Raw genomic sequence first — 13,055 nt, 5'->3', positions numbered from 1 at the left:
GTTTGGAATATAATGCATTTGAGAAAATCTATTTTCTGCGTCTGTTACAGTACATTCATTCAAAAGAAGAAAACTGTCTGTCTCACTGTAAAATGATTTAAGACAATCACACCAAACTTTTCTGAAACACTGTCTGTAAGACTAGAGCTTGACACGGAGTTGAATAAAGAAAAAACAATATCTTCCTGTTGAAAGAAATAAATATTTTTTTAAACAACATCTCTCTGATGCCGAGGTTGTTTATCTACCCAATCCACTTTGTCGATTAGCAGACAATAGGATGCAGCCCAATTTACTTCTAATTAGGGATTTAATGTATGTTATGAAATACATCACATCGGCCCAATCAGGAAGCCGGGGCCATACATCCTTTTAACTGATATCTGCCTCGCCACATGGGCTTACTACACTCCATCAGTATTCCCAAAATGATCTGGCGGTACAGTGAGGCGAGGAGAAAGTCATTTTATTGGGGCCTACATCGGCTTTATGACGTGTGTGTGTGTGTGTGTGTGTGTACAAGGGGCATTTGTGTGATTGTGTGTGTGTGCATCTGGCATTTGAGTGTGTGTGTGTTTGTGTGTGCTTGTGTGTGTATATGTGTCAAATAAAATAAAATAACATTTTATTTGTCACATGCTTAGTAAACAATAGATGTGGACTAACCGTGAACTGCTTACTTACAGGCCCTTGTCAACAATGCAGAGAAAAAGAAAATAGATCAAGTGTATAATAATACAAGCAATCATAGATACACATGTAAAGATAACTTGGGTATATGCAAGTGGTGCCAGCAATATTCCCTCTAAACGGCACACCTTTGTAGGCACGCAGCTCCCCTCGGACTGCAGCACAGAACAAGGAAGGTGACCAAGAACCCGATGGTCACTCTGACAGAGCTCCAGATTTCCTCTGTGGAGATGGGAAAACCTTCCAGAAGGACAACCATCTTTGCAGCACTCTACCAATCAGGACATTATGGTAGAGTTGCTAGACGGAAGCCACTCCTCAGTAAAATAAACATGATAGCACACTTGGAGTTTGCCAAAAGCACCTAAAGGACTCTCAGACCACGAGACAAAAGATTCTCTGGTCTGATGAAACCAAGATTGAACTCTTTGGCCTGAATGCCAAGTATCACGTCTGGAGGAAACCTGGAACCATCCCTACGATGATGCATTATGCTCTGGGGTTGCTTTTTCAGCGGCAGGGACTGGGAGACTAGTCAGGATCAAGGGAAAGAAGAACGGAGCAAAGTACATTGAGATCCTTGATGAAAACCTGCTCCAGAGCGCTCAGGTCCTCATACTGTGGTGAAGGTTCACCTTCAACAAGACATTGACCCTAAGCACAGAGCCAAGACAACGCAGGAGTGGCTTCGGGACAAGTCTCTGAATGTCCTTGAGTGGCCGGACTTGATCCCAATTGAACATACTCCCCAAATACAGGTGTGCCAAGCTTGTAGCTTCATACTCGAGAAGTCTATGACTTGATGATAGTTATTGTATTTTAGAATAGGCTGTAATGTAACAAAATGTGGAAAAAGTCAAGGGGTCTGAATACTTTCTGAATGAACTGTTTGCATCTGTGCCATTCACTTTAAACTGGACTGTGTTCAGGCTACACTATGAGCGTTCACAAGTAGATGGCTTGTTTTGAGATGAAAGTGAAGCTGCATGTAGCAGTGTGTGCATATTTGTTCATATTCTTTGCTAGTTAGGGAGTTATTAGCCCAGTTCTAGCTAATGTATAGTCAACAATGGAGGAGTGGTTGCTCCCAACAGGAGCACAACATGTGTGAATTTCTAGTTATTTTTGAAAAGCAAGTTAGGTACATTGGCTGTGACTGTAGGCTGAATGAAAGAACAGCTATTTCCATGTTAAAATGTTATGGGATGCATTTTTCTCCATTGTTTTGATGGTAGGCCACTCTGGTAGACCTTCAGTGGGATCAAATAGCCACTGTAGCCTACTTGGCCACGGTTAAAAGTGTAACTTAAAGCGGGTACAGTTTGCAGCAACGTACAGTATGAGATGAGTAAAAAAAGTTATTGCAAAAAGGGTCAATGCAGCTAGTCTAGGCAGCTATTTGGTTGACTATTTAAGTATGTACCATTTTTATGGCTTGGGGTAGAAGCTGTTCAGGGTCCTGCTGGTTCCAGACTTGCTACATCAGCCCCGTTTGCGATGTGGTAGCAGAGAGAAAACTTGGGTTGCTGGAGACTTTGAGAATTTTAGGGCTTCCTCTGACACCGCCTGGTAAAGAAGTCCCGGATGGCAGGAAGCTCTGCCCCAGTCATGTACTGGGCCGTCCGCACTACCTTCTAGCGCCTTGTGGCTGGATGCCAAGCAGGTGCCATACCAAATGGTCATGGATCCAGTCAAATGCTCTGAATGGTGCAGCTGTATAACTTTTTGAGTATCTGTGTGTCTGTGTGTGTTTGCCCGTGTGTGTGTGTGTGTGTGTGCTCTCGTGTGGGTGTTTCCATGTGTTTGTGTGTGCTGAGGGACTGCAGAGAACAGTGGTATGGTTGCTCATTATAAACCACACTTCTCCCATGATGCCTATATGCTTTCTGTTCATTGAATGGTAATGTGTTACCGGATGCATATGCCATCCTCTCCATCCTAAGTGTCTGTGTAAATGCGTTTAGCTGTACAGTAGCTCAGCGCAGGTTATATGGATGTGTTGTTTGGATCCAATCTGCTGCTTCTGAATCAGTGCTGCTAATTTACACCAACATATTGAGCAATTATGTCATTATGTTTTGTGCTAAATGTGGCTTTGCCCTGTAAAATAGAACAGACTACATTTGTTTGTGTGTCGAAATGATAATGTATCAGTCTAATGCAATCAAAATGAATGTTATTTTGGCCCAGTGGATTGTTGACGAGGTACTCCTTTAAACTGTTGTAACCTCCAGCCAAGACACAATACGCAGGTAGGAATGAGAGGGAGGAGAGGGCAGACCTTGAGAAGAGTGGGATTTTCTAATGGAGGATAACATGGTGGGGATGCTAAAAGAGTATAAATGAGAATAAAGTGGTCTGAAAAGCCATTGCCACCCTTTGCACCTCTCCACCAAAGCTTGATTGCGTTGTCTGGTCGTCAGGGTCGAGGCAGATAAAGTGAGTGTCGATCAATAACCATTTCTTATCCTCACCCTTCATCTGCTCTTTATCAAAGGGCCAAAGCCCCTCTTCACACACGATTCTGCCACAGATAACCACCTGTTCTGTTTAGGTCCTGACTGGTTCCATCTCCTGTCTGTCTGTCTGTCTGCCTGTCTGTCTGTCTGTCTGTCTGTCTGTCTGACCGATAAGCATCACAATGGAGAGGTGAGAATGCAAATGCAGTGTTATTGACATGACATCAGAGGGAGGTTGAAACAACATCTGCCTTGTATTTGGAAAGAGATGGAGAAGAGTGGAGAGACAAACAGAGAGCAGAATGAGAGAGACTGTAGATGGAGACAGACGGTGTGATAAGGTACCCCTGCGTTCTCTCTGAATAACCCCTTGGCTGCTAATGCATTCTTGTTTAAAAGTTTTACCAAATTGGCTCATTAGCCTGTTTAAATGATTAAAACCCCTGAAGAACAAAGCGAAACAGCTTCCATTAGGCTCTATGGAGGCTGCAAGCAACAAACTCTCCTGTTGCCATGTTCATTATGCCTTATTTACTTAACAAGTGGTGCTTTTTTTCTGTTGGCATAATTAAACAGGCTTTTGTGACCCCCCACCCATCTCCACCCCTCCTCCCTCACAGCATCGGCTGAACCGGGGACCCTGTTAGTATGCATGTGACTCCTCCACCCAGCGTTTCCCTTTTAAGTGAAGGATACGGATGGGGGAAGAACAAGTCATGACCTTCACACAGAGTTGACACCACAACGCTGCTGAACTAGGTTGGATTCTCCAGCTGACTAGATAATTTGTCATCAGATGTTGTAGTAGAGATTTTTTTTAAAGAAAAATATCTCCTTGTGATTGACCTGAATAAAGGAGGTACATCTTCAGATTCTTTTAATAAAAAATATATATTTATTTAACTAGGCAAGTCAGTTAATTAAGAACAAATTCTTATTTTCAATGACGGCCTAGGAACAGTAGGTTAACTGACTTGTTCAGGGGCAGAACAACAGATTTTTACCTTGTCAGCTCGGGGATTCGATCTTACAACCTTTCGGTTACAAGTCCAACGCTCTAACCATTGATGTCAGGGCAAGAGTAGAGCATTGGTCTGTGATGGGATTTCTCTTAAATCCCTTCTTGAGCAGGTAGATTATTTCTGATCCATCATCAGAATAGTAATTGGAAACCCCTACCTCCATATTCAGTAATAATATTCTACATCTCCTGCAGCCACTGTAGTATATAGAAGTTGGCCATATCTGCTGCATGCTGTGTGAACTGGATGACCTGTAGTGTAAGTGTTTGATTGAAATATTTAATCCTGGGAAAGCAGTCACATGGATCGACTATCAGTTAAACCTGCTTTCCCTCCTGATGGATCAATAGCTAATACCTCTGTCTTTACCTACTCCTGGATCAATAGCTGGACCCTCTGTCTTTACCTCCTCATGGATCAATAGATGGACAGTGTCTGGGGAGGTGAACTCCCTGAGGAGGAGCAGCAGCAGGGACTGAATGGTACTGGTCTGCACTGGTCTGGACTGCTCTGGTCTGGTCTGGCCTGGTCTGGACTGCTCTGGTCTGGTCTGGTCTGCTCTGGATTTGATTGCTCTGCTCTGGTCTGATTTGATCTGTCTGCTCTATTTGGGTCTCCCACTGAGGTATGGAGGAGACTCTGTCCTCCAATCAATCAATCCATGTCTAGAAAGACCCTTATTCACAAGTACAGCCACATCCAAGCCCCAGCCCTCAGCTTGCCTGAACTTGTGTGGAGGCGTGAGGTGTGTTGACATTTTTCTTCATTTCTGGATTATTTGCCTGGTGAAATCAAAACATATACCAAGCTCTATTTATCTCTATAGCCCAAGGTAATGTGAAACATGGGGGCATTTTTCCTGAAGGGATAAATAGTAATTGAATGTGAGAGTACATGTTTTAACTGACAAATCCTCCTGTGATATGTATGTGATAATATGTTCTGCTGTGTGTGACTCAGGGGAGGTGGATGAAACCCTCCCTGTATATAGTATTCTACTCTACAGAGGTTCAAATAGCACATGAATCTGTCCCCTCCCTTTGCCTCCACCCTGATGGCTTCTAAAATGGGAACAGGGGGGACATTACATCTAAGCTGGGGCACCTGAGCTGGAGATACAGAGAGCTCCTGTGCTAGATTGCTAGTGCCCTCAACCTGTCAAAACAGCACCTGCTTGTGGCTTGATGTTAATTTGTTTGGACATGGTTTATAATTTAATTCCACTGCAGAATTAACTTCCATTACGAGAAACTATCAGATGGGTAGATGGGGATTGGTGCATGCCCATCCCAGGTGAATGGTAAACCTTTCACACTCCCCATATAAATGAGGCACATGGATTTTTGTGTGCGCTGTGGAAAACGGAATTGAAAACCCAATCTAGAGTTGAGGAACATTTATGACCAGTATAGAATTCAGTGTATTTCTTCTGCTCTGTGCATTATATTCTCTTCCTGCCTGGTAACACTATGCTCTGACTTGTAGGATGCCTTTGACTTTATCTCCGAGGTGGGTGGCGTTGTTGTGAGAGGGTAGCTTCCTGCTGGGGCTGTTTGAAGGGCTTACGTCTGTCTAATTATATTACATTCTGTTCTGCATATCAAACTGTACAGGCTTCCAATGAATTATGGAAATGTCAGATTGAACACAAATTGGCTGCAGCTACAGTGATGGCAGAGGAGGCTGGTGAGGAGAGGACGGCTCATAATCATGAATGGAATTAATGGAATGGTATCAAACACATGGAAAACCAGGTGTTTGTGTTTGATACTATTCAATTGATTCCGTTCCACCCATTACTATGAGCCCATCCTCCCCATTTAAATTGCAACCAGCCACCATTGAATCCAAATGAATATATGTTTTACTTTTAATCAACGATCTTCAAACAAGATTGAATGAATTGACTCACCGTGCACCTGGGTAATTTGTCTTCATTTACAAATGTGATGAAAGATCGGTAAAAAAAATGTAACCACAATGGCTTGTGTCTGTTGAAGCGATATACAGAATGTTGTAGTAGAAAAGGAGACTGGGAGGGGTCGTTACATTTTGTGTTGGTGGTGTGTGGGGTGTGTGTGGGGTGTGAAACGATCAGAGAGTATTGTTCCTGTGCCATGTCAAATGCAATCCCTGGTTGAGTAGGATTGGCTTGAGCTTGGCGTGAGGTGAGACGACAACATCGTATAAGCCATTAGGAACAGAGGTGTAGGCTGAGGGAGCCAGAGAGTCTGGAATCGGCTCAGAGGCCCCCTGATCGTGCTTGATAATCATGTTATTCAGAGTACGAGGACATGGGGATGACTGTGGTTCCTGCTCCTCTAGAACTGCCTGATGGGGAGAAAGAGCACACCACAGGCAGAGCTTATGTGGCAGGAGCTGCTCTCTGTTCAGCCAGAGAGAGGGGAGGAGAAGAAAGGAGAGGAGAGGAGAGGAGAGGAGGGGGGTGGGGAGGATAGGACAAGGGAGGAGAAGACGGGGAAGAGAAGAGAAGAGGAGAGGAGAGGAGAAGACGGGGGAAGACGGGGGAGAGGAAGAGGGAGGAGAGGAGAGCGGTGGGGTGGGGAGGATAGGACAGGGGAGGAGAAGACTGGGGAGAAGAGGAGATGAGAGGGAGAGGAGAGGAGAGCAGCAGGTAGATGGATACCTCTGACATACATTTTCTCTCTTTATCCCAATGGTGCATGTCCTTTCCTTAGCACTGGGGAGGTGGTGAAGAGCAGAGAGTGCAGTGTACAGTTAAACTATAGTACACAGAATTGAGTAAAACTTTGACTACACCTTGACTACTAGGGGCACAAACATTACTCACTCAATATATGTGATATTTGTAAGTTTAATTGTAATATTCCATCGGTTGATTTAGTTTTCTCCAAAAACAAGTTCTGTTCCATGTTTGTGTAGCCGACATCCAAGGATTGTGCAGATTAGGACAGATGGGAGATGCCCTGAATGCTCAAGGAATGTTGCTTCTGGTTTCTGTCCATCTGGACATGCTTTTCCCCTGCATCTCCTCACTCTCTTGGCTTGTTTTGATTCCACAGACAGGATTTCTCCTGTGAGCCTGAAGCCAGCTTAACAGAGCTAAAGGTCTTCTCAAGTAATATTTCCCCTGTGTACTCGTTTAAAACGTCCTTCTGAGCTCAGTACTCAAGGACAAAGAGGGTGGCGGTATGCATGACGTGTAGCTCATTTGTTTCAGAGAGTGGTACCATGCAGTGTGAGTATGATCATGACAGTCCCAAAGTCCCATCAGCATCAGTGAGAAGTTAAACTCTCTAACATTCTCCCACTAACCAGCTGTCACTGCAACAGTAGAATACCATTACCATGTTTTTGGTTTAAAAACACCACTCAATCTCTACAGCATAACTATATAGAATACATCCAGGGTGTGTAACGACATGAACTGACAAAGTGTGTGGACGAAACATGGTTTATCACTGGTTTTCCCAGCCAGATGTAGTTCACTGAATCAACACCTGTACCCTTTGACAAGTCAATACCAGGGTTTTATTTATTCTCCGTCGACCCCATTGTGCGTCATTGCATTCTCTGTATTATCATTAGCATGTTGCAGATGTAGGCGCTTGTCCTTCGGATATCACCATGGATTCAGCAGCTGACTCTTCAGTTTCCTGTTCCGTCCCAGGCACACCCAGTGAATGTAAATGGTTCGGAACTCTGAATGGCTCTCAGGATCTGACACACTGCACAACCATCCACAGCACTGCAGTGGAAAACACAGGTCCACCGCCATGACGATTACACTGTTCTGGGTTTACATTATTGCCATTGAATTAACAGCATCCCAGCTGTTTGCGCTTTGCACTTATACAAATGCCCCTATTTAATTATTTCATTTCAATACCTGTTCTGTTGATTGTTAGGCTTTAATAGTGTATTATACTCCTACACATCTCATCAGTAGATTCCTTTTTGAGAGTCATTCATCATGTTAACCTGCCATCTAGACAGGGACCTTGAACATAATTATACCACAATACAATCAAGCATAATTGTAATTAAATATCTGCCCATCTAAAAACAATGCAGAAATGACCCCCTATTTAATTATATCAATTTGGAATGGACTACCATCCCAGTAATGACTACTACTACCCTTATTAACAATATATACATAGAGAAGAAGAATAGGCCCTTGGAGGAGTGTGTAGCTGTGCATTGTGGGATGATGAGTATGTGGGGATAATTAGGACTGATTGGCGTTCTCCATTCCCCCTGGACTTGACCCCACTCCCACACTGGTCAGCACACTCAGCCCAGACAGGCATGTTAATATGCAGGGGAGGGAAGGTTAGCCGGCAGGGCCCTACATGTCAACACAATCCATTTTAAAACAGCCAGCCTTAAAGTGATTGACAGAATGGGGAGGTCTTATCCTTAGTTATTCTTCTAGAAATACGAGAGATTGTTAAAAAATGCTGAGTGCGAAATGGCTTCATATTCAATCTACAAACAGAGGGAGAGAAGAGATGGGAAGACCAATGCATGAATTGATGGACTTGTCCAAAGCCATGATGGAAATACATAAATGCATCAATAGAGACATTACATTTTGTGGCCAAATGGAATATTTTATCATTGCATGATTTGACTTTTCAGCAGAAGGCAAGTTAAAAGCTAAACACGTTCATTAAAAAAGCATTTTCCACCCAGAAGGCTACATACAGTATAAAGCATATTTTACTGAATAGTCAAAATGTGGCAGTTATTATAATTAGATCACTTTATGCTTAAGATGAACTCTCCTTTATAATTGACAATGACCAGGATCTTGAAGAAACCATATTTTGCCTATTTCCTCCCAAATACCTAGATTTGTGCTTGGGGGAATCTGGTAATTTATTTGCTGAAAATGTGTGCAAGCATGCCTGAAAGTGGACACACGTGTGTGTTTCTGTTTTAAACATGTTTGTAGTTATAATCCTGAGGTCATGTGGATTTTCATCTTGAACTGGTTATGAGTTTTGTATATAAATGACTCATACATTTTAAATATTTTATGGGATTAGTTAGAAAAAAGGAAATGGTCAAACGATCATTACATGGGTGAACTAACACGTATTTGGCCCATCCTGCTCCCCACATCCTTCCATTCCGATTTGATCAAACAGGAGGTTGCCACGAGAAACAACAAGTTGACGACACAGTTACATTTACATTACATTTAAGTCATTTAGCAGACGCTCTTATCCAGAGCGACAGTTCCTTTTTGCAAATTCGCAGTTTATGTGACTGACACGGAGAGCTCTTCGAGTAGTGTACAAGCAGGGAAAAACAGTTCATGTTTGTTCATGTTTGATTTGATGTTAATACTCAAGTCACGTCGACACAAAATAGAGAATCGTAGAAGACAGGCGAGAACAGCCATGACTAATGCTAGTTTGTGGTCTTGATTAGGCTACTGCAGGTTCACATTAGCCTAGGCCTATCACAGACCTTATTATCACAGCCCAGGAATAGCATACCACGGAGAATGGATTGGAGCTTGAAATTCTCGTTTCCCATGTTGAACATCCACTATGGGTTAATTTAGACAAGTCAACATTCAGAATGTACATTCATTTCACCCACTGCAGTCAGATCAAATAGGACTCACGGGTTTACTCCTCCTGTGGCAGAGAATTTTTAGCGCAGCTTTAGGACCCAGGGAGGCTGGCTGGCTACCCGTTCCGCTGCAGGAGAAGAGAAGAGGCATGGACAGAGTTGTATGCGCTGCTGTTCCATCTCTGATTTAACTGTTCAATAGATAACGGTCTAGGATTCCCATCTTCTCGAGGATTAGGCTTCTCCAAATAACTGATTTGATCCCAGTATCCACTCCTTTGTTTTTACAAGCAGAGAAGAAGTACCGATATCCGCTCAACTCGTCCAGTTGGCAGTTATAGTTTTAATTTGCTATTCTATGGTGTTTGCGCTGCGAGGTAACGTGGGCTACACAGGAAAGTTTCTCACATTTTCATATGAGCATGGACCTATTCTTCTTTTGATTTAGACAAGCACACAGACCAGTTAATACCACAGAAATTGGAAAACTTGGTAAGTTGTCATTTATTTGTGAGTTTTACGTGTGTGCTGCACTGTTGGCTTGCTCACAGTATGAGATGCAGCTAGTGATGCATTCGTTCCTCATTTGTAGCTCGGCTATGTAGCCTGTCTGGGCAATGTTTTAATGGTGTTTGTTTTTACACATTAGTCTTCTTTCCAAAACGGAACATTTCAGTACATTTAAGGTATATTCCTAATTAAACGATCTTTTTCAAATATATTTTTTAAGAATCAAAAGAAAGCACACCGCAACCATAAGCCTGTCAGTTATTGGCTACTTCACTGTGTCTCAAAAGGAACTGTAGCCTAGGCAAATGTACATAGGCCTACATACATATTGGTTAAAACATGTGGACACCGTTTTAACAGCAGCTTGAGATGCATACTGTTCTGGAGCCTCATCATGGCTGTACGGATGCATCCTCTGGCCTTTTGCTTTCATTTCAAACTTTAATTGTTGTGAAATCTGATACACCCAGCACATGTTTTGTAGTAGTCATTGATGCCAATGTCATTTATTGTGCGTGTAAAGTTTCCCACTTGTTGTCAATCTTGTGAAATCCTACATCACTGTGAATAAATGGTGGATGTAAACCATTATTGATCATTCTTAGTGAAGCCAGCACGAGCTGCCATAAAAGCACAGAGCTGGCATCTTTCTATCCTCCGCAGTCCGTGTGCCCATGGTAGCCTATATGATGCCTCTGCATGTAAACGAGGATGTATACTAGAATGTCCATTTGAACCAAATACAAATAGCAATCGTCGTTAAAGTGTAAGGAGTTGAGCTGTCCTCTCGGTGAGGTGCTGAAAGTTTCTTCAACTGTCCGCTTGGAGTGTTTTGTCATGAAAGGGAATGAAGTATGACTGACTGTCATTGTAGCAAAGACGCCGGTCTATTTGGACTTAACTCATTTCCAGCATTATCTTTATCTTTAAAATTCTCTCGTGTATTTAATGGATTTGGTATGTTTCATTTTACGCATGACTATGTCCTTAGACAAATATTTTCCAATAAAGATATCCAAATAAATATTGAGTCACTTCTTATATCATAATATACCCGGGGGATGTATATTACGCTGTGCCTGTATTATGCAAATATGTGTATTGTTTTATTTAAAATGTCTACATATCATATGCATTTAATTAATGCATTTTTCATTGCACGTTGGTGATTTGCAATTACCATATCCCAACAATGTAGCTTGCTGCGTTGAAAGTCATGGATCATACAGGGTATTGCATTGGGGACTATGAGGCAATCAATGCATTGAGCTACTACAGAAGGCTTTGAATTTCACATGCAATATCAAGTTGATCCACTATCTACAGTAAGAATGACCTTACTTAGATGTGTCTACCATTATAACCATAGCCTATAGCATCTTTATGTGGTTGCTTTGCAGGTCATCAATGTGTGGTTTGTTTTGAGTGCAATGTACAATATAAGATGTATTTGATCGTGTATACTCTAGAACTCCATAGCATTGAGTATCGCCGAGCAATGAGTTTTGTTGATGTACACTGAACAAAAATATAAACATAACATGCAACAATTTCAAAGACTTTACTGAGTTACAGTTCATATAAGCAAATAAGTCAATTGAAATAAATCTATGGATTTCACATGAATACAGACGTATATGTTGGTCACAGATGCATGACAATGGACCTCAGGATCTCATCACAGTATTTCTGTTTATTCATATTGTCATCGATAAAATGCAATTGTGTTCATTGTCCGTAGCTTATGCCTGCCCATACCATAAACCCACCGCCAACATTGGGGCGCTCTGTTCACAACGTTGACATCAGCAAACCGCTCGCCCACACAACACCGTACACACTGTCTGCCATCTGCCTGGTACAGTTGAAACCAGGATTCATCCGTGAAGAGCACACTTCTCCAACGTGCCAGTGGCCATCGAAGGAGAGAATTTGCCCACTGAAGTCGGTTACGATGCGGAACTGCAGTTAGGTCAAGACCCTGGGGAGGAGGACGAGTTCGCAGATGAGCGTCCCTGAGATGGTTTCTGTCAGTTGGTGCAGAAATTCTTTGGTTTTGCAAATCCAGAGTTTTATCAGCTGTCTGGGTGGCTGGTCTCAGATGATCCTGCAGATTAAAATTCAGATATGGAGGTCCTGGGTTGGCATGGTTACATGTGGTCTGCGGTTGTGAGCCCAGTTGGACGCACTGCCAAATTCTCTAAAACGACGTTGGAGGCGTCTTATGATAGAGAAAATAACATGTCATTTTCTGTCAACTGCTCTTGTGGACATTCCTGCAGTCAGCATGCCAATTGCACACTCCCTCAAAACTTGAGACATCTGTGGCATTGTGTTGTGTGACAAAACTGCACATTTTAGAGTAGCCTTTTATTGTCCCCAGCTCAAAGTTCACCTGTGTAATGATCATACTGTTTAATAAGCTTATTGATATGCCACACCTGTCAGGTGGATAGATGATATTGGGTTTGGAGAAACACATTTGTGCACAAAATTTGAGAGAAATAAGCTTTTTGTGCGTGTGGAACATTTCCAGCATCTTTTATTTCAGCTCATGAAACATGGGACCAACACTTTACATGTTGCGTTTATATTTTTGTTCAGTATATACAGTACCAGTCAAAAGTTTGGACACACCTACTCATTGAAGGGCTTTTCTTTATTTTTACTATTTTCTAAATGATAGAATAATAGTGAGGACATCAAAACTATGAAATAGCACATAATAGCACATAAAACAAATCAAAATATATGTTATATTTGAGATTCTTCAAAGTAGCCACCCTTTGCCTTGATGACAACT

This window comes from Oncorhynchus nerka, linkage group LG11 (genome assembly GCF_034236695.1).
Source record: "Oncorhynchus nerka isolate Pitt River linkage group LG11, Oner_Uvic_2.0, whole genome shotgun sequence".
NCBI classification, from domain to species: domain Eukaryota; kingdom Metazoa; phylum Chordata; class Actinopteri; order Salmoniformes; family Salmonidae; genus Oncorhynchus; species Oncorhynchus nerka.
Note: the sequence above shows the minus strand (reverse complement) of the source record.